Here is a 26,258-nt window from a genome sequence, read left to right as displayed (position 1 = left end):
TGTGTCTATGAAAATGTATGTGAATGCTCCACACAAGGGTTTTGAAATATTGCAACCTAGTTGTTAGAGTATGTACATCTAAAAGCAATACCTTTAGTTTTATCATATTGATTTACACTTTGTCTACCCATATGTTTTACATCATGACCAAGAGAAATAAATCAGTTTTTTCCATAACACGCACTCGATTAGCTCTTCTTTCAACATGGTGTCAGAAGTAGGATTTCAAAAGAAGCGCCTGTAGTACGATTTTAAATACTTTATCACGTAAAATAAACAGAAAAACTCGAAATGGATCCTCAGCCTGCGGTAGCTGCAGAAAATACGATTGTCATCAACAGCAGCATACCTTTTCCAGAGCCTCTCAAATTAGATGGAAATTTGCGAGAAAACGTGGAGCTGTGGAAGGGTTCCTTTGAAACAAATGCAATAGCATCGGGAGTGGAACAGTTATCGGAACGCGTAAAAATTGCTACATTCAAGTCAGCACTAGGCCCCGATGCACGAAAGATTTTTAACTTGTGGCCTCTAGAGGAAGAGGAAAACAACACGGTCGCGGCATGTTTGCAATCGTTATCGACGTACATGATCCCGCAGAAAAACGTTAAGCTTGCGAGATACGAATTCAATCAGTGTCATCAGGAACAGGAAGACAATGGCAACGGAGAAACCATGACGAGTTTCATCAACAGAGCCAGAGCATTGGTGAAAGAATGCAACTATGGGAATTTGGAGGACGAAATGCTCCGTGACAAAATCATAACGGGCATCCGTGATATGCATCTGAAAAAGAAACTGATCGAAACAGACAATTTGACGTCAGCACGAGTAATTGAAATGTGTCGAGCAGATGAAGCAACGAGATTGGAAATGGAACGAAATCAGTGGTTGACCACCGTGCAGCCTCATTCTGTAAACAGCATTCCAGACCAACAGAAGATCAACAAACAATGTTCCTTTTGTGGAAGGGCATACCATAAAAGAATAATCGATTGTCCAGCTCGCGGCGCCAATTGCAACTATTGTGGGTTGAAGAATCATTTCGAAGCCGTCTGTAGAAAAAAACGGGATGATAACAAGCAACGCAGTTCAACCCGCACTGAGAGACGCAACCGGAAAATAAACACTATCGAAGAAAATGAATTACATAGCGAGTCACAGAAGTGTGAAAGCGACCAGGAATCAGTAGCATTGTGCCAGTATCTTTACAGTTTAAAGCAGAAGGATGATGCATTACTGAAAACCAACTTAACTTTTTTAGATGCAAACAAGTGTAAGCGTCAAGTACAATGCATTCTCGATTCGGGTGCTACGTGTAACGTCGTTGGAGTTGATAATGCCAGGAGGATTATCGGTCGTGAGCGTTTATGTTTGGATGATCAGCGTGCAATCCTGAAGGTATTCGGTGGAGGAAAAATTCGTTCCATGGGTAGAACAACAATTGACTGTGTGCATAACGGAAATTGTTACAAGGCTATCTTTCATGTAGTTGATTTCGAGCAAATGCCTTTGCTATCTATGAAAACTTGTCTACAACTTAACCTTATTCAGTTGTGTTTCTCGGTCGTTGAACATCAAAAATCAGCAGCAAAGCAAATTTTGAACAAGTATACAGAAGTTTTCGATGGACTTGGAAAATTAGAAGGACGACTACATTTGGATGTGAATAGAACAATCAAACCGGTGATTCAGCATCCACGACGCATCGCAGTGACATTGAGAGAAGAACTGCGTCGAGAATTAGAAAATCTGGAGAAGTTGGGAGTAATCGCTGAGGAAAAGCGTCACACTGACTGGGTAAGTAACCTAGTTCTGGTGAAACGAAACAATAAGCTACGTGTTTGTATCGATCCTGTGATGCTAAATAAAGCCTTAGAGAGACCGCATTATCAGATGCCTACTCTAGACGAGCTATTACCTGAGCTAACAAACGCAAAAGTGTTTACTACGGTTGACGCAAAGTCAGGTTTTTGGCAGATTGAGCTCGACGAAGAAAGTTCTAAGTTAACCACATGTTGGACGCCTTTTGGACGTTATCGTTGGCTTCGGCTGCCAATGGGTATATCTCCGGCCCCAGAAGCATTCCAACTTAGAGCAAATGAAACAATCCAAGGACTTCGAAACGTTAAAGTGCTGATGGATGATTTTATGATTTATGGTTGCGGGGATACTGTAGCTGAAGCTATGATTGATCATAACAAAAACTTAGAAGCCTTTCTCAAGAGAATGAATGAAAAGAACATGAAGCTAAACCCAGAAAAAATAAAACTTTGTCAAGAAACTGTCAAATTTTTCGGACACATACTCACTGCAAATGGTGTTCAGCCAGATCCAGACAAAATCAGTAGCATCTTAGATATGCATCAACCGAAAGATGTCGCAGCAGTTCAACGTTTTCTAGGCATGGTAACCTATCTGGCGCACTACCTGCCGAGCCTTTCAACCGTCGCGGAGCCTTTACGACGATTAACAATGAAGGATCAGAAATGGATTTGGTCTACCGAACAAAATACTGCGTTTGAACGTCTTAAACAAATGGTAACTACCGTACCAGTTTTGCGATACTTTAATGCAACTAAAGATACGGTCATCCAGTGCGACAGCAGCAGCATTGGTCTAGGAGCTGTTCTGCTCCAAGAAGGGCAGCCCGTCGTATATACATCTAAAACGTTAACCGCAACCGAACGTCGCTATGCACAAATCGAAAAAGAGACATTGGCTATCCTTTTCGCTTGTCGGAAATTCGAAATGTATATACTTGGTCGACCAGTTACAATACAAACTGATCATCAACCGTTAGTCAAAATATTTCAGAAGCCGCTAGTAGAAGCACCTTTGCGAATCCAGAGAATGCTTCTTGGTCTTCAGCGTTACAACATAACTCTACGTTTTATGCCAGGTAAACATGTAGTAATTGCGGATATGCTTTCACGTGCAGCATCGAATGAAAACGATAATACCAGTCGAGAAATCTATGACGTATATTCCACTGAGCTAGAACAAATTTGTGTGTTGGATTATCTCCCCATATCGGATGAGTTGGTTGAAAACATCAGAATGGCATCAAAAGAAGACCCCGAAACCCAAATGATTGAACGCTACATCATCGACGGATGGCCTGCAAAGTACGAAACAGTCCCGACCGTTATTCAAGTCTATTGGAAATACAGACACGAGCTAAGCACCCACAACGGGTTGGTGCTACGAAACGACCGTATTTTGATACCTTGCAGTCTGCGAAAACAAATTATAGAAAAGCTTCATAAAAGTCACTCCGGAATCGAAGCAACTACCAAACTGGCTAGAGATACGGTGTTTTGGCCAGGTCTCACCGATCAAATCCGGCAGCGAATCCAACATTGCAACATTTGCACACAGTTTTCAGCAAATCCACAAGCTCAACCGATGCAGACGCACCAAATCCCATTATATCCGTTTCAGAAGATCTCTATGGACATTTTTGAATGTGAATTAAAAGGTCAAAAGTTTGTATACCTGATCACCGTCGATCATTATTCAGACTATTTTGAAATTGACGAATTACGTACTCAAAGTGCGGCAACTGTAGTGAAAATATGTAAACGAAACTTTGCAACGCATGGGAAGCCTCAAGAAATTAGTACTGATGGAGGTCCGCAGTTTATGAGCGAAGATTTCAACGCTTTCGCAAAACAATGGAGTTTTAGACACAGTGTTTCGGCACCTTACCACCAACAAGCTAATGGGAAGGCAGAATCAGCTGTGAAAATTGCTAAGCTGTTACTAAAAAAAGCGAACGAATCGAAACAGGATTTCTGGGAGCTACTTCTACAGTGGCGTAACACTCCGAACAAAATAGGAAGCTCGCCAGCACAGCGTCTCTTCATTCGGCGAACACGTTCTGGATTGCCTATGGCCGAAAAGAAGTACGCACCAAAAATAGAAGAAAATGTACCCGAAAAAATATATCTAAATCGTCAGCAAACAAAACTCCATTATGATCGAAAGACTCGAGCACTTCCAGACCTGGAAATTGGACAGCCAGTTTATGTGAAACTTAATCCAGGAAACAAACAATGGGCTAGAGGAACTGTAACCAATCCGGTGACTGATCGATCTACCGTCGTATCCATCGGCGATCGTGAATATCGTCGAGACAATATGATGATTAAGCCGGCCAATCTGGAAGCACCAGTCTATGCAGAATCGATTCCATTTAACGCGGAATCAACCTCTCCGGGTCGAATTAGACAACAACCAATGCAAACGAGTAATGCTGTTCCGGAGGTTTCCCGTCCAAAACGTGTCACACACGCTCCCGTTAAATTCAATGATTATGATTTGTATTGATTGAACTGACTCGAAACTTACGATATAACTTTTTGTAAGAAGAAGGAGATGTTAGAGTATGTACATCTAAAAGCAATACCTTTAGTTTTATCATATTGATTTACACTTTGTCTACCCATATGTTTTACATCATGACCAAGAGAAATAAATCAGTTTTTTCCATAACACGCACTCGATTAGCTCTTCTTTCAACACTAGTATGAGAATCATCAAGTCGAATCATCGATTCGATTTTCTGCGATAATCGTCAACTTGCTATTCTCTCTTGGGAAATTCCACACAGCAACGATCATTATCAGACTGTAATTTTTTTTAAGGGCCGTGAAATACTCAGAGTATGAAGTGGAGCGAAGGAATGTAGAAAAATTCATGCATTGAGAGACTCCAGTTCTTGTAGCATCTTCTACCGGATTGAAAATGTTGTATACAATATAGATAGCAATATAGCAGCTTCTGACAAATTTTCGGCAATCACCAACACTGCTTACAGATTTGATATTGTAATTCAGGAAAGAATTTACGCGAACGATAATGTCGTAAAATATTAATGAAACATGTCGATCATTAGCGGCTCTTACACGTGACAATAGTATTGTCAATACCGTCAATCCATTCGTAATGTGTCCGCATATTCAGTGAAAAAAACAAGGGTTCAAATCTTTAAACATTTCAATGTAATATTGGAATCTTGAGAGAAAAGTTTTTTGCACATATTTAACAGTTGCCTTTCTGGAGAGAAAGTACTGTCAGATTGATGTGCAGTTTTGATTTTTTGATAATTTTCTCATCAATCCGATGAAGTTTCGACCCCACGATCAAAAGTATTTGAAATGCTCCTTGTATTGGCAATAATATTGACTCTGTTTTCACAAAAAAATGACAACCGCAATCACACACAGAAAAATCTAGCCACCTGTCCATTTACCATCCTGAGTTTTATCATAAATCAAATAAACATAGATTTCTCACTGTACTGTGACACTAACAGCACCTCTAGTGACCAACGGGTGTACTTTTTTTCCATTAGCTACTGCCCACATTATCAGATCCGAATGGATTCCGAATCAATTCCGAATCGGCGAGAAATTTTCATTCGGAATTTCATGTGGAAATCATAATGGATTCCGAATCAATTCCAACTCCAGTGCAACAACCGATTCCGAATGAACCGGTTCGCCTACAACCGGTTGATTCGGAAATCATCCGGAATTGAGTGAGAAGATGCGGACTGAATTGTCAATTCGTTTTCTTCTTCTTCTTTCCTGATTTTGCACGTTTTCGTGCTGATTTTCAGTTTATTTTCCAACGAAAATATTATATAACTGAATATACCAATTTAAATCTTCATGTTTTTCGGATATACAGAACTAGTAAATAACCAGTTCTTCTTAGAATCCCAACATAAACTATTGAAATTCGCTGGAAATTAACAAAACGGCCTACCTTAGTCAGCATCATCCATTCCTCTAGCTGGAGTGTAGTGAAATGGCTTAAGTCGCTTAAATTTCACACTAACACATTCATAAAACGAGCGAATATTCAATGACATTTATAATGTCACTGTCAATCAGGTTGATCGAGCAGCCAACTCAGGCGAAAATTCTAGCACTGAACCGATCGAGCACTAAAAAATCATGCAGTCGAGTAAGAATTCATTGCTCATTCCGTCATTTCGATAATGTGGGTGTGGTTGTGTTAAATGCGCAGGCAACTTTTTGCATGCATTTTAGGAGCATTTACGCACCCATTCTCCACCAGACGGTGCTTTTGGTGTCACGGGTTGCTCAACTACATTACTATTACACTGGGAAATCTATGTTTATTTGATTTATGGTTTTATAGACGATCTAACCAGAGATGCCAGGTCTGCAAATCTGCACACTGAAAATTATTTTTATCTATATCTTTTAAAGCGAAATCACTCATTGTCGAGCTCTTCTATAAGCTACCCAAAATTAGGTGGTTCTCTACCCGAATAAAAAATATTGTACAAAAACAATACGATTTGTTGTTACAAAACCTTTCACAATTTTGCTCTGACCATTAAAAATAATTTAATATATTGTTTTACACTATTCAATTAATTGTGAACATGCTTTTTACAATAGGATGTATAGGTTGATAAGTATCGTAACAATTCAAATCATAAAATTATCTCGTACATATTTTCTTGGAAAACAATTAAATATACAGTTTGCATATTGTTTGAAACACCACCCGTACAATGAATTCAATTGTGAATCGTTGAACAAATTAATGAATCGGTTCCAACAAAGATTTCACAATTTTCTCCTATACCTGAATTGACAGACTGTCGTATATTTTAAATCTGTCAAAAATAAAACTCGAGCTTGATGATCTCAACGCGAAGATTCAAAATCTGTTCTATATATTTCTATAGATGTATTGGTGCTGTGTCTATTCACTATAATGTTTCAAATCAGAAACAAACAAACAGAATTAATGATTTCGACATCGATATGAGTGTTTTACATAAACTTCTAGAATTTCTGGATCATAGTGAGCTAGAGTGCTTCTAAATGAAACTGTATTATTCAGTGCAAAACGTTGATAATTTCTGAAATGTCATTCGACGCTTTGACATCTCGTCTATCAGATTTCGATACAGAAACTCACGCAAAAAACCAGATCAAACAGTGTTCTATTCGTGTTTCAAATATTAATTAATTTAAAACAATTTCGTCGAGCAGTTTTAAATCTGTTTCAAATTTGTGCTCGAAAACTAGAACTAAATCTCATCGCTTGACATGTTTTAGTTGTAGCAAATACAAATAATAATAACCCTGAGTCCCATACAAACTAACTGCCAATGTTTGGTCCACAGCATGAACAAGTAAGCCTAGCCAATTCATTGCGATAGTTTGAAATGTGGAAGAAAATCGTGTCTGACAATACTTTATGCTAGTTGCTCCGGTGCAAAACAAACTGGTTTGTTTATGTTTATCTTTGCTGTATTAAACTGTGATTGTTGTAGTCTAAATATCGCCGGCACTAACACAAAAGATGAAAAATGAACACAAACACTCACGAATCAACAAATATCAGTACAATCGAATATACAATCCGGTAGTTCTATTAATCACTAGTGAAGCAAGTCTCGTTTTTGTATATTTTCATTTTACTCCAGTTCAAACTAAGAAGTTGTTTACTCAAGTGTGAGATCTATTTATTCCGTGCGGCTCTTTCTTTTGAAATATGGAGACGCATAGTATACAACAACAACAAAAAAGTCCGTTACAATGATCCATGATCAACCACGCGGCTCCTCCTATAACTAATGTGCGAACGCAGATTGTTAAACATATTTACCAGTTCGTTTTAACCTAAAATATTCATTGTGGCTTAACCATTCTAGATTATTGTTTAACTTACATTTTGCTTGTAATCTTGATTATCAGATAAAATCTGTTTGTTTATTAATTTTTCACTATAATAAACAGTAACTATGGTGAACTTATTCTTACCCTTCAGCGTTGCTAGTTTTATTGAAAATTCGTTAAAGTACATTGTCACTCTGACAGTGTATCATGACAGTGTACCGCACGATGCAAAATGTGTCCTTGAAAATTTGTCGAAGCATTCCGTGTTATAATTTGTATTTGGTTGTAGCTCTAAAGTAGGTCAGTACATATAAAATAAAACAGCGTTGTGAATAACCTATGTGACAGGACGGTTGGCTTTCCAGTACTATGCATTACATACACAAGCAACTGCATACCTCTTTAATGTAAAAACGGAAATGCAATAATTTTACAACAGACTATGGAACGGTGTGTTATTTTAACTCACATTTTCCGTATACAATATTCAATTCTGTAGCAAAGAAAATAACACACTTCATTGTAAAAATGTTCACACCTCTATTCGATCATCTTGCTGTTGGTAGTTTTGACATTTCAATTTACGGTGCACGTTGAAATCAATTTAGCAAACATTTTCGAATCAGTAACCAAATCATGTTGGTAGTTGGGCGGCCCAATCTTGGGCCTCAAATCTACAATTTAAATTTAACTAATTTTCCAATAAATAATGCATTTAAAAAGAGTTATTTTTCAATCAAGTGATTTGAAATCTCGACTAGAATTTAAATCGTTGTGCTACTGCTCTGGAAGCATTTGCAAATTTTAACTCGGATGTTATTGATTCTCATCCCCGGTGGCAGGCTACATTTCATAAGCTATGCCGGATATCTTTCCCGACGGAGGAGGTACGGGATCTAGAAAATGAATTCCATAACAACGTCTATTGTTTCACGCAGTAACTCATTGCAGTCCATTTGCATGGTTCTTCTTTCGAATGAGCTTTTTTGCAACCACATCACTGATGGATTATGTGTTTGCCCAAGTATACATCCTGTGTTTCAGGTTAGATTACCTCAGCTCTTTTCCGGAAGAGATTCCGCGTACTGGGTTCCGTGTGTAGCAGCTCTCTTGGCCCTGTTAAACATTTTACCTTCCCTTTTTTTCTCGAAGCTGTTCCTGTTATTCAGTTCCATCAACAATAATCACTATTTGTACAGTGATGGTACGTTGATCGGCAGCTGGGATTAAATGCATTTTACATGACGTTTTACCAAAGCTGTGCCGTAATTCTCTGTTGATGCTCTTACTATTTTAGAATATCTCAATGTAGGATGGGTTACAGGAACTCGAAGAAAACCTTCACCGGTGTTGTTCATGTTTCGATACGGTTTGGATTAGTACTAGTGTTATCTTTACCAACGTAAGTCCCTTTTTCTGTATCGCTCCTGGTTTCTGAACAGGTGCGCCATCCTGTTTAATCTCAATCTTTTGCTTTTTGCATGATGGAAATTCACTCGAATATATTTAATTGTGTTTTCGTTCATTTTACCGCTCCCGAAGGGGATTAATTTATTCCCGGTGTTTTCGGTGAAGCGAACACCTTGGTCCCACTTTGCTGTTGTTGGACATTTTCTCGTTAAACACCTACCACATTCTTTGTTCAATTCCACGTTTAGACTCTCGATGAACCTTTTCCGTTTATATTTACCCTTTCGTTTGTCGTTTCGAGCATCAAAACCATTTCTTTACGGTAATGATCAAAATGTTGAGCACAAACTCTTTAACACTGAACCCGATCCCATAAATAATAAAAATTAATGCAAAATTTTATTTTACTATCACTTTAAGCTACAGTTTAAAATCAAGTGAAATCAAATTCAATACTTCAATATCCCTCTGAATGTACCTTGAGATTAGCAGGGGAAAAAAGAATAGTAGAACACGTCAAAATCGATTCGCTGCCAATATCAATAACATACGTCTTATTGCTGAACGTATGTTATTCGTAAAAGCCCGGCCACGTGACGTTGTTAGGTAACGCAGGATAGAGTATGCAATACTTCTTACACGAGCATGTCGAATCGTATTACGTTAGCGGAAAAAAAAATTGTGACGGAAGATTTCTGACTTGGATGGCGAGAGGAAAAACGATCGCTTTTCACGGGGTCCACCTGGGCTCGCATCCGCAGCCACCTTACATAAGGTCACAGAGTTTCCTATCTGATTATTCAGCAGTTGTAGCTTAAGAAATATTTCAGAAAATTGAGTGGAGGTTGAACGAAATTCTCGATAAAATATCAGATGGTATCTAAACATTTAACAAACTACGGTTTATCACATGAAAAGCTAAAGAGCTAAAAATTGTCACGTATTTTCAATGACAGAATACATCCAACAGACTCATCCTCTTTTTATTACTGTCTCTTTCGCAAATAATCACATTTAAAACAAACGAAGAGAGAGAACGAATTCTCGTCTATCACTTCAACAAAAGAGAATATCAATGCCGACGTCACTCGTTTCCCTACGACAAGACAAAACCAAAATATCATTTGCCGAAAAATTTAATCGGATTTCAATTATCATGCTCTCTACACTATATTGAAAATCTAGTGCACCATTGTCAATAAAGTTAGAGCTAGAGCTGAGAGTGACATTTATTTCTCGCCATTTCCGTGTATAAGTGAAGATTTTTATTAACAACTATCTCCACTTATCATATGAAATATCTTATCGCATTTCAGAACATAATAAATTGCATAGTCTTTGCTTAAACGATTTTTTCACGATTCAAAGTCTTTCATTTGGAAAATAAAGACCCATGATTTAGTGTAAAAGATGTGCATCATTGTGTGTTATCAATTTTACTAGTATTTGGTTCTATGATCGTTAGAAAAACTCAAGTCTTACAAATAAGATGAATAAACAGTTTCAAAATTGTGTTCTCTCTTTCATTTGCCCTTTCAGTCATTTTCGGTTTTCAGTGCGAATTACATACTGTGCAGTATCAATACTCAACCGAAAGTGTGAGAATCGATAATGACAGAAAACCAATTCACGATGATTTTTACCCGTTGGTGCTCGATTATGTTGTAGTTTTGATTTGCAAAGATGTTCTAGTATGTAATTACTTCAATTTATCATACTTTAAAAACTGTTTTTAGTCAATCTTTATTTAGAATTGAAATTCTACTGATTCTCACTGCAGAGTTTATTTTGATTTCGTTTTGTCATGGAGGATCGAGTGACGTTGGTAATTATACGCTCTTTTGTTTCAGTGAGAGACGAGAATGTTTCACCTCTCTCCGTTTGTTTTTAATATAGTCGTTTACAAATGAGACAGTAAAAAAAGAAAGAGACTGTTAGATGGTTCTGTCATTGAGATTGCGTGAAAATTTTATTCGCTACTCACAAGAATTGAATGATTCACTATTTCCATCATATTTGCAATTAATAGATTAGTTTGTCCTTGGGTTGGATTTAACAATGATTTATTGAAAAGTTTCCCACATTTCTTTTTAAACTTACCATGAATACGTTTGCAGATAGCCTTTCTCAGATACATTGCCCACTGTTTGCAATTCATTGCTCTTCTTTGGACTATTCTTGAGTTTACTGTCCACTAAAACTGTGCTAGTGCCCACTGGTGGGTTGTAGGAACCACTTTGGGAATCAGGCTCTCAGGCTCTAACCAAATATAAACTCCAGATTACATTGTCCAATACGATGGATTGAACAATGTTGGGTCAGTCAACGTGAACCAATAGGCTCTGTAACAATGTAATTTTATTGACTTTTCGTTAATAAGCGATGGCTAGTTCCGGCCAAATGCCATGGAAACAATATAAGTTAAAAATGAAGCAAACATATGTTCACATTCAGCACATTATGATTTCTTGCTTCGATTGACTTCAATGCTTCGTGGGATAAGGCGATAACAAACTAAATAAATTCTAAGCTATAATTCTAAGTCATTTTTACACGCTCTATGAACATAACTCATGGTTTGAGTTGCGATTACTCAAATTCATAAACTGGGACAAAATTTCAAAATTTGAGTATGGATTTGTGTAAAGTAAACTCGTTGCCGTGAGTTCTCTCGCATTTATTCATACATTAGAGTAAGCGTTGAGTTTTTAAACATTTGAGTGAAAAAAATACTTTTTGCAGTTCAGAGCGTTTTCATTCTCGGAATATTCTTATCGAAATAAAGAATGCAAGAATACGTCGTTTTCCATTGCCGTTTCTAGATCCGGTTTTGAAAACATGAATCAACATCAATCATCGATGTTTTGTAGTTTCAATATGCTTAGTGAAAAACCCAACATAAGGATATCAAAATAATTCAATTTTGACTCCAAACCGTTCAAAAGGAAACGGTTTTGAATCACTATTTTGCGCATTCAAAAAAAAAAGAATAACTTTGTATATGAAAATAACGAAAAGAAGTTTCTTCATTTTGAGAGTCAGGAACTCAAATTTTGAGTTGAACTTACTCAAATTTTGAACAAAACATTGTTTTCTTATGTTGAGTAAAAATTACTCAAGTTTTGACAATTTCGTCCCTTAACTCAAAAATGAGTAGATAGGTGGTAACTCAAGTTTAGAGTACGTGCACTTTTAATGAATTTGAGTGATGTGTCACTCAATTTTGAGTTATGTTCAATGAGGGTGTATGGAACAAAAACCAACTGACTGCCCTCTTAGAAAAAAACGTTCAACGGTGGACCTTCATTGGTTCAATGAAAGTCCAATCAATCGTTCAACGGGAGGCCAATACGGGGCCTTCGTTTTCCGATTTTGAAACAGACCATTGTACCGAATGTCATTTTTTTCCCGGCAAACAGAGGTCCATTGTTGATCCATTTTTAATATGAGGAGTTGGAGCCCCGTTGGACTAGTTTTACTGCAGAATTTCTGAAGTTTTTTCCACTTATTTTTTTAAACTAACACTACATACCTGCACAATACTTCTACTTCATGTTGAATAACAACAAATTTTCTTTCTATGTAAATTTAACACTTCATTTCCACACTGTTTTTGCAAGAGAAAAAACAACAAACCGTTCCAGCAAACTGAACGAATATTTCGTGCAATATGTCGTTCAACAAGCGCTCAAAGACCATCAAAATAGAACGGCCTTCTGAGAGGGTTGTTAGGTATAGGATACAGTGTTGCCATATTTACCGATTTTTTATTAACATTATGCTGAGGAAAAAAAATACTAATATAATTTAAATTTTTATGCTCGGTCTTTGATTTAAAATAAAGATGAAAAATGTTCTGATGAATGCATTTTTGTTTATTATCTATTAACGTTAAAAAAAACTAATCGAGCATACTTTTGCTGTTGAATTTTTTTGCGTATTTTTTTATCTTCTACTGTCTTCAAACGAAATCCTATAAATCGCTTTATTCAAACATGTTTAAATTGTAAATTTAATTTGTAAAGGAAGATTCATTATTTGCACATGTCTCATGTATAGGAGATGGTAACAAATTCTTGTCAACTTTTTCCACCTAAACGTATTCATCGCCATATGTCACTTTTAACGATGGAACATTATGATCAGACAAGTTGAGTAGTGAAAATCATAAGGCAAACCTAATGATGCATCAAAATCACCAAAATCACCATTTCATCATATTAATCTGAAAAATATAATTCTGCAATAAACATCTCATCTATCACTATTATAGTTTTCATACGAACAACTTATGAATTCCACAGTATATGAGAAAAGGTATGTTTATCATACACTCAGGCAAAAAATATATGGAATTTCATAATGATTTCGTATGATTTTTAGCCACAAGAATATCGTAAGCGAATCATAAGACCGCCTTATGAAATCCCGAAAATAGGAATTCCAATAAAACGCCTTATGAAATTCAAACGAAATTTTTAGGAACATTGTGCGTAATTTATATGACAAACATAACTTCTCTCATTAATTGTGAAGTTCATAAGTTGTTCGTATGAAAACTATAATAGTGATAGATGAGATGTATATTGAAGAGGTATATTTTTCATATTAATCTTATGAAATTATGATTTTGATGATTTTTGATGCATCATAAGATTTGCCTTATGATTTTCACTACTCAATTTGCTTGAGTGTAGAAATTTCGCACAATGTTCCTAAAAGTTTCGTATGAACTCCAATTTTTGTGACTTCATAAGGCGGTCTTATGATTCGCATAGGATATTCTTGTGGCTGAAAATCATACGAAATCATTATGAAATTCCTGATATTTTTTGCCTGAGTTTAGTAAAACAGTCCGACTTTTTTCATCTGAAAAATAAAACTTCAAAAAAACATCTATTTATTATATTTCATTAACTTTCCTACAATTTGACTTTCGCCGTAATTTTTATGGCAAGAAATATCTCTTTCATGTTGAATGCAAAATCGAGCCCATTGTTTTACGTATTACCGAATCTTTTGGATAGCAGAAAAAAGTAAAGTTTGTATGGAAATGCTTAGTGCGACCACAGTGTACAACACAACACTTCATTCGTCTCGTAAAAGTAAACACACTTCCGAATTAACACTAATTTAACTAATCTTTTTTGGTTACACTTTGATTCGCTGCACGCTCGTTCAATGTTACTCTAAAGTGAGTACAATTTCACTCACTTTCGTTGAAAGTGGAACTACTCTATAGTGGGTAAAGCTTGTTTACTCACTTTTGAGTAAATATGGTATTTGTCAAATTCTAAGTAACATTTACTCAGTGCTACAAATGGAAAAATTAGCTCGAGTGAGTAAATATTACTCAATATCATTCGAATGCAACAAGAAATTCTTTGCTTTAAACAAACATTAACTTACTTCTATCCAACGAATGAAGGAAGCCGCTATATGTTCATCGGTCATTGGAAAGGATCCGTCTGCCTTCCTACGTTGCCCACGTACTGGCATTTTGTATAGCATCCGTAGAAATGCTCTGATGTATTCTTATACAGAAAAAAAAAAAGTAAAATACTTGCTATATGTGTATAGTGATTTTCACTGTCGGCTAGAAAAGATTGCGATGCGATAAGATAGCGACAAAATGCCGCAAAGATCGCGAAACTGTCATTCGCATCGATTCAACCCCTTCGAGACCACAAGCCAGAAAAAAATATTTTTTAAATTGACCGTTACAATGACTAATTTTTTATTTATTATTAAGAAAACTTCAGTCATAATGAATTCATATTGATAATGCGTATGAGGCAGATTACGGCTAAAACTTGCACGGATTTTTTAAGCGTTTGCTATTTATTTGACATAATGTACGATTCCGACGATCCGCCTCTTTCCGTCACCGCCACCGGAACGTCAGCTTCCGTCAAAATTAGTTTAATACTTTCTTTACCGGAACGTTCACACGCTCCGTCCATCAAGACGTTCGGTAACGGTGACGTTACGTGTGAATGGCTCCATAAGAATGCATGTAATTAATGTTGACGGTGCCGGTGACGGAGATTGACTGTGACAAAATAAGACGGATCGTCTGAATCGTACATAATGGTTATTTTGTGCTTAGTATGTTCCCTTTTCATTTATATTTTGTATTAATCGACGCCTTGGTTTTCAAAACCTCGTGCTTTATTCGATTGTGCTATTTGTCTACTCTAAAAAGTTGGTCGTCTATGACAGATATACATTTGTTGATGCTTTCGATGAACAATGAAATAACAATTGTCGCTAAGGAATTTCACCAGTTGAAAATGCAATTGGCCTCAATCCAACAGTCGATTAATTTTTCTTTTGGCTCTAATGCTAGTTAATTTCAATACAACAGACAGCGAAGGGGTTAAAACAACTGTTTAATTTTCTGGCAGCGATGCCAGGTGAAATTTTAGGCGTCTGCGTTTTAGAAATGGTCCTATTCGACCTCAATATTTAGAAGTATGACGAAAAAACCAAACGAAAACCCTACAGTAATAGCAAATGTCATTAAAATGGACAATTGTTTATAAAAATTTCGAAAATCTGCAAAAAAGTCGGCTTAATTGCAAAGTCTGCTAACAAACGAAATTGCAAATTTACATACCAATCTGCAAACCTGGCATCAGTGGTTCTGACACTCATTATTTCGCTATCCTGCGACGATTCCGTCGCATTCTATGTCCAGCTGAAAACCACTATAGTAATTTCATAGATACAGACCTGGCAACAAATATCTGCAGCTGGAAATTTTGTCGTTTGCGTCTGTCACTTTGACAGTTTGCGTCTAACAGTGCGATCTCAAGTATCCGGCCGACTTCCGGAAAGTGCACCGAAAACACATTCTTAACTACACTATCAAAGAGAAAAGACAAAATATATTTTGTTACACGATAAACACGTTTATTTTCGAAAACGCCATCCGAACGTCCGCGAGAATTCTACATATGACTGAACACTTTCTTACCGTCTTCAATCTGCGCGAATTGCTTTGAGGTGTATAGTAAGCAATTCGATAATGTGCCCTCATAATCTGGTTCCGCCTCCGACAAAGGGAAAAGTTCAGTAAACGTAAATTTTAACACAACATTTTCAAAGCACTGTGAGTAAAACTTGTTGTCAATTTAAATACTGAGTAGAAGTTACTTAGTCTTCTAAATCAATATTATTCAATTTTTGACATTTGAATTAAATAAGCAAAAGTGAGTGCAAATTACTCACTTGAGAGTAACATTGAATGAGCGTGTAACAAGAAAAACGGCATCCCGCTTGTGAGGCATTCTGGCAACCAGCTGCATTATGGCTGCTTTCAAAATTGTCCAGGCGAAATTGCGTCATTATTTCGCCGTATGTGTCTTGTTTATTTCCCTCCTATTAGGTTTTGCACGATGACGACATAAATGAATTGCCGATGAATCAAGTTCATCTTTGACAGTTGCCGTGTACTTGTTTTGTTTTGCGACTGCAAGTTAAAAATTGAAAAAATGACGAAAAAGTGTCTGTTGAAAACGTATTCCACAGTGAAAATAACTAAAAAGATTGCCCTGTATGTGTTTCCAGCATCTAGGAGCGATATATGTATGAATCTGTTGAGTGTGAGGCGACTTGCAATTTTTACATTCGACCGATGAACTTCTGATGAATTTTTAAACTGTAAACAAGTACACGTCGACTGTCAAAAAAAGTTCATTCTGTTCATTTTTGTGAGGTTATGTCATGTTCGTGCAAAACCTAATTTCTTTTTTCTTTTTTTCATTCGACTTCATTTGATATTCGTCAATCCCGCATGTACGTACAAAAAACTAATCTTGAAACGAGGTAAATGAGATTGAAATATGGGTATGTTTGGTAGTGAGAAAGCAATGTTATTGGCAATAACATTTTTCATGATTAGTATATATGAAGGGCAATAACTTATTGCCTTTCATATGTATCTTTTATTGAAAAAATAAAACTAAGACGCTTAAAGTGTAGAACCGATTCAAAACGGTTCTGCCAATCTTGTATAGCAAGAATCCGACAGAAAAGAACCGTTAATAACCGCTAGGCGAAATTTTCTGCCGGAAACGGTTGTTGCATTGTTGCCAGACTTTTGCCGGAAATCTGGCAGAATTCCGGCAAAAATGGCTGGCAGATATAGCCAGCCGTCTGGGGGGGGGGAATCTGCCCACCGCGTACAAGTGGGATGTTGTTGATTTAAATTACTCTGTGTTGCCATTATAAATATTTATTACAAATGCGATTGAAAAAATAGTGAAACATTCTCTGAAACATTTTCTGAAACACATCACATCCAAAGGAAAAACACATCGAAGCAAAGTAAAAAATCATCTAATCTTGCATCTTAGTAAATTTGCACGTGAAATCTTAAAACAAATCGCTATGGCTATGTATTGAAATGAAAAAAGCATATTGAATTGAAGTGCCTATGAATCGATTGTGTAAATTTTCACCAGTGTAGGTGAAAACAAAAAAAAAATCCTTTACGGTAATATTGAAATTCTCTTGCTAGCATAGCCTACTGCGACTTCCGGTGAAACCCTCAACGAGTGAACGATTTTCATCCGTACTTCAGTGACTCCACGTTGTCACATAGCGAGGGTTTCACTTGTAGTCCAGTGATAAGAAAGTCCATTAGACTATAAACGAAAACTAACTGGCAATATAGCTAAATCGCTGAGCCATCAATCGGCGTCATTTCAAGTGAGGTGACGCCACCAAAAGTGAAGAAGAAGAACTACTGCTGTTCTACTGCACCGCAAATGGCACACCCTGAAACGGGTTTGTTTATAATTTCGTGAAAATAGGCCACTGAAAAACACCGAATTGCCCTCGGGGTGTGACCTTTTTTACAGTCGACACTATCGATTCGTTGAGTGATTTTATCGACCACGTAATATGACAGATCGTTTTTTTTTCGGTTCAACGAATCGCTAGGGGGGGAGGGCAAGATGAGCAATTATATTTTTCCAACCGATTTCCGCTGTACACATGTCAAAATGAGGTGATGATCCCTCGTACAAACATACGCACGTCCTGTTTACCGACACGTCATTGTTGGGCACGGCTTTTTCGGTTATTTTTATTACCTTACCCCGCATACATATAGGGAAAATTGACTCTTGGATAAGCTTGAGCTTGTACTTCTGGTATTTCGCGTTTGACTACACCGGACAGACAGACAGACACGAAAATTCCCCCTCTGTAATTGAGTTGTCAGCTCGGGCCTCCGGTACCAACCGAACCGAAGACACCGAAAATCCCGTTTGCTGTTGATTGATTTATTCAGCCCAATTTGGACTGTCAATTTGTGTCGGATTGGCCGTTTCCGATTCGCATCGCGAGCGAGCCGAACGCGGAGGAAAGCCTCTAATCTTCGGCCGTCGAATGAAAACGATGGAAACCTGCCTACATACGATGAAGTAGATACGGAAGAGCCAACCCGACTAACCTTCGTCAAGTTCTAATCAATTTGTGCTGGACATATACGAAGTTAACTCATTCCAAAATCGTTAAGGTGATGGGGCGTGAAATAAGAACGAGATTCCCGTTACAAGTCAGGCGACAGAAGCAAATTTTCGTGAAAGGATATCTAATTAATTGAACAAAAGATCGGGTTTATTAACTGTTCTGACAACGAACCTATGAACGAAATAATGCACCGATTCGGTCCAACCTTCAAGTAGCACTTTTTGAGGCGAAAATGGATTCCAGAAGTTCAATTTGAAGACGCTCCCGTTCCCTCGGGGGCGTTCGAGTGTACCGACAAATCCAATAAAACCCCGTTCCAACACAGACAATTTCTACAAATTGTTTACCTTCCGACCCGGTCCGGACATCTTTTCATCTCACTTCCGATTCGGTTGCAGTGCTGCTGCTGGCCATCAAGCTGACTTCCTTCCAGTTGACTCCGGAGTACGTTTTTCCAACAATATAAAAGCAAAGTGTTCCTTTTCGTTCCGCTTACACCCGGAAGGGCCAGTCGGCCAGTGGAATGGAAATGAAAACGCGTTCAGGCAGAGTGGGATTTTCTTATTGCAACGAGGGGGGGTTAGTGCCGACAGGGCCAAGTGGGAAATCAGTTAGTAACAAAAACACAAATAATGGGTTATATATATAGAAAAGAAGACTAAATCCGATAACTTCGAACTGATCGAATCCAACTCTGCATCGTCCTACCGTTTGGGACGGGTGTTTGTACGTGTAATTGTGGTAGCTTTGGTAGTGGTGATAGTGGTAGCAACAGAAAAAGAAGCCAAGATACTGAAACATCTTCTGAACGAAAATTTATTGTGATGGCTTCAGTGCGTCCGATGTCCTTTCCAGTGTTCCTCCAAGGAACAACTGCCACCAGCTATCTCGAGTAACGGAAGGCATACGTACTTCAAAGATCATTTCTTTTTAGCTTGATATCTGTTGGCTTTCTTCCTCCTTCGTTGCTCTTTGTCATGGGAAAATGGCAACGGGTCAGGCCAAATGATGAACACACGGTAAAACTAACACGTGATGAAATTTGCGCTCAAGTAAGAAAGCCGGAGTTGCTGTCATCGGGGTACACTCGAGATTCTATTTCGGTACCTTCATTGCTAAAAGATTTCGGAAATAAAGCTTTCACCAGACACCAAAACGGATGCGATAATTTGATTTCGATGGTGCGTATCCGCACCTGAAGAAATATAGGGAAGGGTCTGTTCTTTTTCTTATTAGTATTATATTGGAAAAAATAATAAACGAGGAAGTAAACAATGGATGAAGAAGGCTGGACATCGTTTACGTGTTTGATCGACCAGAAATTTGACGGATCCAAGTAAGCGAAGAACCCGAGTGGTAGCAAATCGATGGGGAGGGAGATGAAAAAACAACATGGATCATCCGGTATCGAACACATTAATTATGTTTATATGGGCTTAGTCCATGGTAGACGAGAACTGCAATGGGGTAAAATGTAAATCCATTGAAAATAGAACGAGAAAAATGATTATTCTGAAGCTGGCAAATGTTCCAAAGAAAGAGAGCGGTTTCTTGAGTTGACTGAATAGGAAAAAGTCGCAGGGAGCCAAATCAGGTGAATTCGATGGTTGCTGAATGGTATTCGTTTCGTTTTTAGCCAAATGTTCACCGATAACGATGTCATTGTGTGACGGAACGCGTTTCAGCACCCAAGACGGGGTTGACAGATGGCTCTGGAGGCCATACCGAAAACAGAATATAAAAAGTGTTTCAAAGATTGGATCAAGCGCTGGATAATGATTTTGAAGAATAATCTTGTATTTTCAATTTATTAAATAAATTCCGGTTCTTTTTTGATCAAGGTAGTATACCAAAGTCTAAAGATTTCGTTTTATTTCTCTAGATATTAACGGAAAATAATTAAATATTGTTAGTGAAAACCGGGGCTAAGCCGGACACTTTTAGGAAATTGAAAAAAAAAACATTCATTACACCAAGGTTTTTGCCACAATTTCCGTGAAAAGCCGCGATGAAGTGACCAACCGAAAATCCAAAATTTCAGAGACTGCGGGGCGAAACCGGACACTTCTTGGAATTGCGAAAAACCCGTCATTGCACCAAGGTTTTTATTAAATTTATTTACATCACTGTGTAGTTTCAACCTTCAGTTACCATTCTCAATCTGTACCAAATCACGATGAAGTGACCAACCCCAAATCCAATATTTATTACCCACGGTGGTAAACCGGACTCCCTATGGAACTAAACCGGAAAGAAATCGTCTTCAAATGGATTGTCTGTTTGTTTCAATCTTGGGTGAGGTATAATCCTGCTCGCTGGGAATATAGGTACTGTCTCGAAACTTCACGCCTGCAGTACCAAATAATTGATGTTGAATCTAGCTTTAGAGTCTTTATTGAATACTATTTGATTGATTCGCTACATATAATGAACGTTTTGATTAAAATTTCAATAAAATTTTTAGTTTATTTAGTGATAAGAAGTAGAAAAGAAGTATAGATATACATCCTAAGGTATGTTTCATGAATCTGTTGAGTATTCCAAGTCGAAAATTATGTGTCCGGTGGAGCCCCATTTTGTTTGTCCGTTTTAGCCCCACACAGACAATTCGTTTTCGAGACGCAATAATAAATTTATTCTCCCCGTTATCAAAAGCAGTCAATAATCTCTGGATTCAGCATGAAATGTCCAATAGAAAACAATAATGAAACCGTCATTACAATGCACAGAAATAAAACATAGGGTAACGGCTCCCTATTTCATCTGAGCTCCTATTTCCATCTCATCCCTTCACCTCATTACTTTGAACATGAATAATATTTTAAAACCTACCTGAACCAAACTGTGAAATGTTTTAAAATGATTATAAAAGCTATTGTCACACTTTCCTATTGAAAGAAATGGTTTTAAGTTCTTCGGTTATAGCTTTTTCATTAGCATTAGCATTAGCATTAGAGACCGCCCGTGTGTTGCTACTCCGTTATTGATCTGGACCAATTGAGATTGCAAAATGATTTTTTGAAGCAACATGTTTGGGAATAACACATTGTTTCACACTGTGCAAACTATATTGATGCATGCATGCTGATCAATACCGACGCCGGCCACGTCCGAATGCAGATCTACTTGGGAGGGGAAGGATTGTTAGTTCGATGCATGTTGCTACTAGGAACCGAGGAATCCTCTGCACTTTGTTAGTAAATGTTTTAATAATGTTATCATGTGTTTATTGCTCTGGGTAGCCGGCTACCAAGAATGTTTTAAAGTGTTATCATTTTAAGTGTTACTTTGTGCTGGCAATATAATGCACGAAACAGTCAATCTCCGAAATTGACAAAACTCCGGACAGACGGCTGTCGAGTATGCAGTCACTCGTTTATGCATCTACCTTCCGCGAATTTTTTAGAAATAAGTGTAACATGTAGACATCGCACATTTAGACGAGCGCCCATTCCAAACGCGATCCTGAACCACGTCGAGTCTGCTTTCCCAAACGAATATTTCAAACGCTAAATATTACCTATTGTTCGAACATAATTCACGTGCTTTATGTTAGGTTATGAATCCCTAGGACAGAGCCTGAAAACTGGCCTGTCCAGAAAGAAATGCATCTTCCTACTTTTTACCTGTGATGAATTTGATGAATCGGCCAATGTTTCAGGAATGAACGGGAGGATTAAAATATTCAACGCAATTTGAATTACAACTCATATGAAAGATTCAATCTGTAGAACTTGTTTTATGAATTTTTGATTTTTTAAATTTTCTAACTGTTTCGGTAGACTTTGTATCTTTTACCGAAAAATTATCTTCTTGCTTGCCTAAGTCAGTAAATTCGTTAAAAACGCGAACCGTAGAATAACAAAGCTAAAACTAAAAAACGGAGAGTAACAAAGAAGATTAGAAAATACCAAATGAGGTGATGGGGGCATATCCGACAACGCATTAGTTCTCATCCTCTTCGAGTATCAACACGTTTGCGTCCATCACGACTACGTGCTTGTTGTCCGGAATATGCATGATTGGACAACAATCGGATGAATAAATGTCGTTTTAATCTAAGCTATAACAAGTGGAAAATATTAGCTACAAATAAAAAATAATTTCACAAAAAACTACTGGAAATAGCACAAAAACAAATTGATATTACTGGCAGCGCTGTTTGAGAGAGATCTGACATGACAGCCCTTTAGGGATACATTTCGTAGCCCTTTAGAAATATATTACTAGAAAAAATACTTCCTTGTATGGCGGCAGTCATTCCTGTGTGGTAAAATATATCCTTCCAACCACGCCAGTCGCACCCTCAACTTTATTCAGCACGACTTCATCATCACTGAAAATCAACAATTAAACTACTTATTTCACTAGAACTTTCCAAAATCACTGAAAAAAACACTTTTTATTAGAGCAACACAGAAGCACTGTGTTTTCTTCTCCAGTGATCTCTTCGGTTATAGCTTTTTCATTTCAAATAAACTCACTTTACAATTTAGGACACATTTTCGTCTCAAGATTTACAGTTCGTCATGTTTCTGATTATCTACTAATCGATTCGTCTCAAAACATGATCACTTTTTCGCACAATCACACTACCATTGAATGCTGGATGACTTCATAATTAGTAATATTCACTTGCTACTTGTTTAATTAACGATTTAATACTTCAAAAACTACCCGACAAACAATAAAAGTCTTTAAAAATATGAGATGAAAGTTTTTCACTTAGTTCACTTGATTGCGCTTTGTTTTCATCTCATTTGGTTTCGCAAAGTTGCCAAGTTATCTCATAATGTCACAAATCAAAAATTGTTTTTCTTCTTCAAAATCTCATCCAAAAGTATGTTTTTTGGTATCCGTGACATTAGTTTAATTATATTATTGATATTAATATTTCAATAAAACTGTTTTGGCTTCGAATATTACCAGGAAGAGCATGTTAAATACTATTGAAATAACCATTGTGGCAAATCTAGTAGCACTGGTTTCATTCCGCTATACGTCAACATAACGCTGTGAAGTGTGTGTGTTTCATCGGCTGTGCACAGAGATGCCAGATATTTTTTCATAGAAAATATGTATTACGTTGCATAGAAACTCTATATCTGGTCTATCTGTTTTCACTAATAAAATGATGTTAAATCTGTTTTCACTAATAAAATCTGTTAACATCATTTTATTAGTGAAAACAGATAGACCAGATATAGACTTTCTATGCAACGTAATACATATTCTATGAAGATATCTGGCTTCGAATAGTTCAAATTGGTTCCAAATTTTAATATAAATGTTTGTCAGTGTTCATAATCAATTATCTACATAAAAGATTTCCACTTTAACATGTGATTTGTTCGTTGATTAATAAACTTTTAAAGAATCACCGCAATCAAATACTAATAGATACTCAGAGAGAACCTAGGCCTAATTTTTTACTTCTTTCTTTCTATGAACCTGTACAAATCTGTATTAAATTTAGGAAATCTTTACAAAAGCGGTACTTTGGTTTAAACCAGTATGCGAACGCAAAAATCTATACAATACATATAAATCTGTATAAATGGCATCTCTGGCTCTACACTTTGTTTTAAGAAGGGCTAATGAATAAATAGTAACAATCACAGTTTTGTTTTTATTTAAAGTTCACCAAATTAACTTTTCAGTAAAATTTTAAATTTAAAGCGAAAGGTAACGGAAACGACTGAAAAATTTTTAAACGTTGAAATGATTTCCAACTGGTTCTAAAAATATCGTATATTGTCTCACAGTTGGCATTAGGCCGTTTTCAAGAAGAATTCTGACATTTTGAACCTGAGAGTGTAATAGTGGAATATTTCGTTTTGATTGCTGTCGCCATTGCTAATTTATAGGATGAATAAAGGATCAACGATAGGGTGGATAAAATTCCATTGAGATGAAATTAGGAGCAGAGTAGTGAACATTTCATAAGTGTTTTATGCTGTTTTATGAACATTATTTTAATTTCCAAGGAATGTGAATCAAATCTCAATGTGGAGCAAGGCGAATGAAGCAGTAATATGAAATAGTTATAGTGATTTTAGTAGCTAAATCGAGGTTTGAAGGCGACTTCCTTACAAATGAGATGAAATAGGGAGTCCTTACCCTACCCAAAAAATAAGAAAATTTCCAAAATAAAGTTTCAGTTCAAAACGACTTCATTTTGACACGAGCACGATTGACGTTTAACTGAACTGACTCAGTTGCATCCAGACAACTGACGTATGTCTGTCACATAAAAGCGCGTTTATTTTTTGGTTTAGAAGATTTCTGGCTGTCCGATTTCACCCCGTATCCGGTCTAGCCCCGGTTTCCCCTAATAATTTCTAGACTTTGAATCCCGAATTTTCGATACATTTGTCTCAATTCGTAAATCTTATATTAATTGAAAGAACCAAAAAATTCAAATACAACGTTTCTAATCATGGAAAAACTTTCAATTGCTCTAATAGCTGTTTCTAGTGTCGACCTAAGACAAGACCTGACAACTAAGGGGGAGGGGGGTCTGCTTTTGTTCCAATTTTGGACCAGTTTCTGATTGGCTGATTTTGATGTTGCTACCCGCACGTTGTGAAAAGTAAAAACTTTTGCAGGGTGCGCGAGCAATGATGCCAAGTATAGAGAAAATCAGAAAACAAGTTAATTAAATTTCTAATTTTAGCTCACCAAGGAAAATGAAAATTTTCATAGAATGTTTCGTTTTTTCAACCTCATCTGTAATAAATATTTATAGATACAGCACTGTGCAATTGAAATCAGCATCAAACCTTTTTGTGAATCAAAGCGTTACCAAAAAAGATTTGTTAAATTAGTGTTAATTCGAAAGTGTGTTTACTTTTACGAGGAGAACGAAGTGTTGTGTTGTACACTTTGGACGCAATTTAAACATTTTTTTAAAAAATTGATTTGAAACTTCACACTTAATCTCGTTCGGTAATTCTTGCCTCTTTTGACGAGTTTTGAACAGCCGAACTACCGAATATTTCCATTCAACTGATATATCAGCACAAATGAACATTTGTTGACAGCAGTACCTCAAGGTACCGCAGTGATAAAACGTGAATTTTACCGAAAAAATCACCTACCGAGATTTGAACAGCTGAGGTCGGTAATCCAATTTAAGTGTGTTCGTTTGAAGATAGGAGAGGATAAAAACAACCCAAAAAAAATTCAGCGGCAGAAATATGCTCAATTAATTGTTTTTAAACGTTTATAAATTATAAAAATATTTCATTCATCAAAACATTTTTCACGTTTATTTCAAATCAAAGACCGAGCCTAAAAAATTATATGAGAATAATTTTTTTTTTCTGAATTATTAAAAATTCTGTAAATATGGCAACACTGTAGCCGATTCGTAAACAAGCAGTTGGTATTTATTCAACAGGGCGAAGAAGACGAGAAGGGTGACTCGGAAGAATCCCTCTAAGAAAAGTTCGTCCAACAGAAATCCTCCGTTGGTCCTTTGAATGTCCAATAAATCGTCCGACGGGAGGCCGATTCGGGACCAGAGGTCCATTGTTGAGCTATTTTCAATGTAAGGAGTTGGAGCCCCGTTGGACTAGTTTTACTGGAGAATTTTGGAAGGTTCTACAGTGAGTTACAAAAGAGCGTGGCCCGCGATTAACCGCGATCGGTAAAGTGGAATGGTGTGTTTTTTTTAACACAGAGGGCACTCAC

At 36.9% G+C, this 26,258-nt stretch overlaps 2 protein-coding genes across 3 annotated transcripts in view; one reads left to right on the top strand and one right to left on the bottom strand.

The window, feature by feature from the left end:
* LOC131435331 (uncharacterized) overlaps nucleotides 1-26,258 on the top strand; it is a 416,567-nt gene that overhangs the window by 196,681 nt on the left and 193,628 nt on the right. The window lies entirely within an intron of this gene.
* The window catches only part of LOC131435340 (uncharacterized), a 64,203-nt gene that overhangs the window by 9,228 nt on the left and 28,717 nt on the right, over nucleotides 1-26,258 (bottom strand). The window lies entirely within an intron of this gene.

This window comes from Malaya genurostris, chromosome 1 (assembly GCF_030247185.1).
Source record: "Malaya genurostris strain Urasoe2022 chromosome 1, Malgen_1.1, whole genome shotgun sequence".
In the NCBI taxonomy this organism is placed as follows: domain Eukaryota; kingdom Metazoa; phylum Arthropoda; class Insecta; order Diptera; family Culicidae; genus Malaya; species Malaya genurostris.
This window is presented reverse-complemented; position numbering and strand designations above follow the sequence as displayed.